Here is a 6,599-nt window from a genome sequence, read left to right as displayed (position 1 = left end):
TGAAACAATTCCTGTAGGTCCCACTTCTGATGAATTAAGCGATTGGTTAAGGAGTTTACAGCGAAAAGATACAGAACCTCAACCTTTAGATGTGGCAAAATTAAAAATACTGTTGGAGGAATTAATAGTAGGGACTATTCCAACTGAAAAATTAAAAGCATATCAGGATAAGAGCTAATGTTTCTTTGTAAAAGTATAACTTGGAGAGCGAGGAGTTTGCATGAGAAACTGGAAGAGGCAGCAAGCGAAATGGGCATTGACATTGAGAAAATAAGATCACTACAGAAGCCACATAGAGTAGATTTCTCTGAAAAGGATATCGAAAACTTGAATACTGCAGGAAGGTTAACTCAAATTAAAGAACTGATTGCCTTGCTAAGGAAATGGGGTGATGGGGATAGATGGAAAAGCAGGTGGTTTCGAAAGAGAGATGATGCAACAGATAAGACCTTTTCAGCGTTCCCGGTAAGAGAAAAGGAGACGGTGGTAACAGAATGTCCCATGAGGGAGATCCCAGGAGGGGGTTATGTGCATGTTCCCTGGACTAGACAGGACATTTTATCATTTACAAATGATTTCCCCAGGCTCAGGGAGAAGCCTGTGGAGTGGTATCGACAAGTGGAAAGGTTTGTTAAATTATCAAAAGTGCTGTGGATAGATTTGAATGGTCTGTTTGATATAATTGTGCCGGCAGATCTATGGGCGGAATGTAAAATTACAGTAGGTTGGCCCACTCAAGAGTATCCTAGGGATACTAAAACAGGTGCCCCTGATCCAGAAGTAATGAGAAAGTATGAACAGGTAATTACCTTTTTGAAAAATAAAGTGCCTCCAAAAGAAACTGATTGGGTAAAAATTGATAGAACTCACCAGGAAGTCAAAGAATCTGTCCATACCTATTATGAAAGATTGCTGTTAGCCTTTAAGCAATACAGTGGTGATGAGAAATTGAGTGAAAAGGATTTAAGTCATTTTGTATATCGATTTGTTTATGGGTTGAGACCTGAAGTAAGCAAAATGATTAAACAGCATACGGTAGATTGGCAAAATAAAAAGATAGATGAAGTACTGAGACATGCAAAATATTTTAGCGACGAAATTGAAGCAAAGCAACGCAAGCTGAAGGAGAAGGCCATGTGGTCTCAGGTTAAAGTAGCGGAAAGGCAAGAAGCCCAGCTGATTGAACAAGCAAATGGCATGGGCCATGTGAGACCAAAACCTAATATTGGAAAAGGAAAGGGACAGATTAGTTTAGACGAAGCAAAAAAGAAGTGGCCATGTCATAATTGCGGAAAATTACGGCATTGGAAATCCGAGTGTAAATTGCCCCTGGGTGCTTATGGCGATTATGCATCATTGAATCCACAGGTGCAGAATGAGGTGAGTTGTCAACCGCCGCGACAGCAGCAGGTTGTTGCCCAACAGTGTCAGGTGCCAAAACCACCTTTTCCACAGAGCGTAAAACCTCAGAGATACAGTACTGAGACACCGAGGAACAGGTAACAAAGCTCCCGCGCGCTAGTGCTGTTTCGCAGTATTGGCTGCAGCGCGATGAGAGTGAATCAGAAGAGAGTTATTGACGGTGCCGAGGAGAGGAAGAGGAGTGCGTGCTTGGCTCAACTCTAGAGGTAGACCGGACAGGCCCTTTTGTGGATGGAAAGGTAAATGATGAAAATATTACTTTCCTAGTAGATACTGGTGCTACTCGTTCAACTGTTAGATCAGCTGACGTCAAAAATCTTCCTCTCTCGGATGACACAATCCAAGTAGTTGGAGTCTCCAATAGGCAGATAAAAACTTACCTTACCGAGCCTGTTAAAATAGGGAAATTTACTGACATGCACCGATTTGTCATGTGTGATACTAGCCCTGTAAATTTGTTAGGGAGGGATTTGTGGTGTAAGATGAACTGCACGATTTTCTGTACTCCAGACGGCATAACTTTTTAAACTCCTGATGAGGATGTACTGTATAAAATGACCATGGCTAATTTGGAACCCGAAGTTACTGAGGCATTTGTTGTATTTGACCCAGAAGAATTGCCTCAGGAATTGAAGAAAACAGTGAAACCCGAGGTATGGGATTTCACGGGAGAAGATATGGGATTGATGAAAAAAGTAGACCCTGTGAAGATAACTGTAAAGGAAGGAATAAGTTACCCGAATATTCCCCAATATAAATTGACACCAGTAATAATTGCAGGAGTGACTCCTATAATAGACAAAATGATTGAACAGGGAATTTTTGAGAGAGATAATGAGTAGTCCATGTAATTCACCAATCATGGGTTTGAAAAAGCCTAGCGGAACTTTCAGGATAGTGCAAGACTTGAGAAAAGTGAATAAAATTGTTGCATCCTGTTGTCCCATTGTACCAAACCCTTCAGTGATCCTATATCAGATTCCCCATGATGCAGAATGGTACACGGTCATTGACCTGTGTCACTCTTTCTTTTCCATCCCATTGCACCCTGACAGCCAACAGATTTTTGCGTTCCGGTTCGGCGAACGTACCTTGGCATGGTGCCGAATCCCACAGGGGTATACAGAAAGTCCATCGATATTTAATCAGATTCGAAAGAAATCCCTGGAAGATTTAAACATGCCTGAAAGTTCAGTACTAATGCAGTACATCGATGACCTACTGGTGGCATCGAGAACACGGGAAGCCTGTGTGGTAGATACAGGTGCATTACTGAATCATTTGGCGGTAGAGGACTTAAAGTATCCCCATCGAAATTACAATTTTGCAAAAAGGAAGTACAATATTTAGGTCATAAAATTGAGAAAGGTCTGAGAAAGGTGACTGCAGACAGGATCAGAATAATAAAAGGAATGAGAGCACCAATGACTCAAAGAGAGGTGAGAATGTTTCTTGGAATGGTTGGATACTGTCGTCAGTGGATCAGCAACTTCTCGCTGATTGCAAAACCTCTGGTACGCTTGATGAAGAGTGATGTGAAAGACCCCCTTGAATTGAACAAAGAGGAATTGAAGGCTTTTAAACAATTGAGAGACAGCTTGTGTGAAGCCCCGGCTCTTGGAATGCCTGATTATGAAAAAGAGTTTGAGCTCTATTGCCGTGAGAGAGATGGGTGTGCACTTTCTGTGTTAGTACAGAAGCATGGAAAATTAAGACGACCAATTGCATATTTCTCAGCTGTACTAGATCTGGTAGCTGTAGCGTTGCCTGGTTGTTTGAAAGCAGTGGCTGCTACCTGTAAGAGTTTGGAACAGAGTGAAGGAATTGTGATGGGATACCCTGTGAGAGTGTTTGTACCCCATGACGTAGCGATCCTTTTAACAAGGAGCCGCACTCCGTTCATGACGCATAGTCGTCTAACTAAATATGAGAAAGTCATTTTGGGTGCTACGATTGTGAGCCTTGTGAGGTGTCTCAATGTAAACCCCTCAACATTGCTGCCTGATGCTGTGAATGTGGAAGTGAAGGATGACGTAGATCATGATTGTCTGGAAGTGCTTGACTTTTGCACCAAGCCGCGTCCGGACATAAAAGATGTGAATTTGAAAGAAAGTGACTATGTGATGTTTCTGGATGGGTCATGTCTGAGAAGGAATTTTGAGTGCAGCGTACGCAGTATGTACTGTAGCGGCTGTATTGGAAGCGTCTTGTCTGAAAGGAGTGAGATCAGCTCAGGTTGCTGAATTGTTTACATTGACAAGAGCATGTAAATTGGGAAAGAATCTGAGAGTCTCTGTGATTACTGATAGTCAGTATGGATTTGGAGTTGTGCATGATTTTGGGCAGATTTGGTCCCAAAGAGGGTTCTTGACGTTGAGTGGAACTCCTATAAGGAATGCTGAAGTGGTAGGAAAGTTGCTTGAGGCGATACAGCTGCCTAAGCAATTGGCAGTAGTAAAATGCGCAGCCCACTTAAAGGGTGCTGACTACGTATCGGCGGGTAATGAATTTGCAAATGACATAGTGCAATATTGTGCGCGCAACCAGAATTCAGTAAATCGGAATAGGGAAAAGGAAATTAACTCATGTCCCTTACTTTTTACTAACACTGTGAGTACTTGGGAAGAGGTGAGGCAGTTACAGGAAGAGGCAGGAGAAGAGAAAAAGAAACAGTGGATAAAATGCGGATGTGCACCACGAGAGGTAGACAGAGTTTGGGTTTATCGGGATGGAAGACCAGTTATGCCTGATAGCATGATCTCTACCATGGCACGGATGTACCATGGACAGGCACATATAGGCAGGGATGCTATGATCAGACTTTTCAAACAGACATGGTATAATGCCAAGTTTCGGCTTGTAGCTGAGAGCCTTTGTCAAAGATGTCTAATATGTCAGCAATACAATCCAGGAAGAAAAACAGTGGTGAGTTTAGGAACAATAGGACGGGAGGAAGGTCCTTTCACCAGAATGCAGATTGATTTCATTGAAATGCCCCCATGTAATCGGCTAAGGTATGTTCTAGTAGTTGTTTGTCTGTTTTCACGCTGGGTGGAGGCGTACCCAACCAGAAGGTGTGATGGGGTTACAGTAGCGAAACTCCTATTGAGAGAGTTCATTCCTAGGTTTGGTTTCCCAGTTATGATTGAGTCAGATAGAGGAAAACATTTTCAGAATGAAATCATAAAGATGATTTGTGAAGCGTTGAATGTACAACAGAAACTACACTGTGCCTACCGTCCAGAGGCTTCTGGAGTAGTGGAACAGATGAATGGCACCATTTAAAACAGATTGGGAAAAATGTGTTTGGCCACAGGTTTAAAATGGCCTGATGTCTTGCCTCTAGTGCTCATGACTATTAGATCCATTCCTGATAGGAATACTGGATTGAGTCCCCATGAAATTGTTATGGGTAGAGCGATGAGACATGCTTTTATTCCTGTCAACAAACTACTGCCTATATCTGATGACTTTGTGTTGGATTATTGCAAGGGGTTGGCTGATTCCGTTCATTCTGTGTTTCATCAGGTTGGATCGGATGCAACCACCCTTGAAAAGAAGCCAGCTCATGATTTAAGTCCAGGAGACTGGGTGAGGATCAAAGTGCATAGAAGGAAAAATTGTCTGGTCCCACGTTGGGAAAAACCATGTCACGTGATTTTGACCACGACGACGGCTGTGAAATGTGCTAGAGTAAAGAATTGGATTCATGCGAGTCATACTCTCTAAATCCCTAGTCCCGTAAATAGACCTGAGGAAGAATATTTGGGAGAGTCTGATACCAGCTCTGAGTCAGAATCAGAAGAAACAAGAACAAGACAAACTCCAAGAAGGGGAGAGTTGGAACCAAGTCAATTGCGGAGCCAGAGAATTTGCCATTAAGGAGACGACTGGAAATTTCTGATACCAGCTCCGAATCAGATACTGAACAGGTGAGGGTACAGGAAAAGGTAAAGGAAAATATTGAGGAAGCTGTCAAAGAAATCCTTGATAAAGAAGCCCCACATGCAAGTATGAGGGAGATTCCACCTGAGGTCATAGAAATAGAAGATGAGGAATTAGATACAGAGAGTGAGGGTAAGATTGTTGCGGAAGGCCCCCGAGGAGGCGTAGGGAAAACACACATCCAGGTAGAGGAAGGGACAGTAAGTCAGCAGGAAGATTGCGTGGAAGAAACACGAGGAGGGACAATTGTAGACAGGGAACAGAAGGTCGTGAAGGAAAAATCTAAATAGGTCAAGGTCAAACCTAGACCGAATCTGAAGAAAGCGAAGGAGAAGTACAAGAAGGACGAGTCTTGAGGAAGAGAGCTTGGAAAACTGAGCGGGGTGAGAAGGGAAATAAGTTGAAAAGGCCATCAAAAGAGGAAATTTGGCCAAACAAAATAAAAAGAGTGAGATATTGTTTGACAAGTGAAATCATCTAAAGCAGAACAAGTGAATGAAGTGTCTAGTCAAGAAAAATCGGAAGACACTGATCAGACACACTTGAAGAAAGAAAAGCGGATTAAGAAACCCAACCAGAAGTATAAGTCACTGGAATGGACGTATGTGGCACTTCCTGATGTACAAGAGGAAGCAGACAGCCAAGAAAGTCTAGGTGTGACTGTACCCGAAGTGGTTGAGGAGGAAGAAGATTCGGAATTCCTGAGAGTTATCTTGTCTGATATCAGAGAAGAGACGGATGTTCAGGAAATTCTGAACCAAGATTGTGGAAACGAGGACAAAGACGATCAAATGCCAGACTGAAGCGACAAGAGGAAGACGCAGAGAGATTGAATTACTGGATAAGACATATAACCGAAAGAACCAAGTAGGCGCTTAGAACCTTGGATTTAGACTAAAAGTTAGTTGTGAATAAAAGAGGCTAAGTCAAAAGACACTGATCATTTCCGAAATGACAATCACTGAAGGTAGAAAACCTACATGTGGGTTCCTTCAAAGATGGTGCAAAGTGTGTTCTTGTTGTACAGGATTAGTAATGCTTCTATTGAGTGTATTAGCTATAATAATTTCATTTAGAGTAACGTTTGAAAGGGTAGAGAATCACACTGAGAATAATACTAATATAGAAAAGGTTTATGATACTCATGCAACTAGATTGGTAGATAGAACTGACTTACATAAGGATTTTCTAATAACGTTTTTTCAAAAACATTGTATGAATATGTAAAAACT

The sequence above is a fragment of the Triturus cristatus genome, chromosome 12, assembly GCF_964204655.1.
Source record: "Triturus cristatus chromosome 12, aTriCri1.1, whole genome shotgun sequence".
NCBI classification, from domain to species: Eukaryota; Metazoa; Chordata; class Amphibia; order Caudata; family Salamandridae; genus Triturus; species Triturus cristatus.
This window is presented reverse-complemented; position numbering follows the sequence as displayed.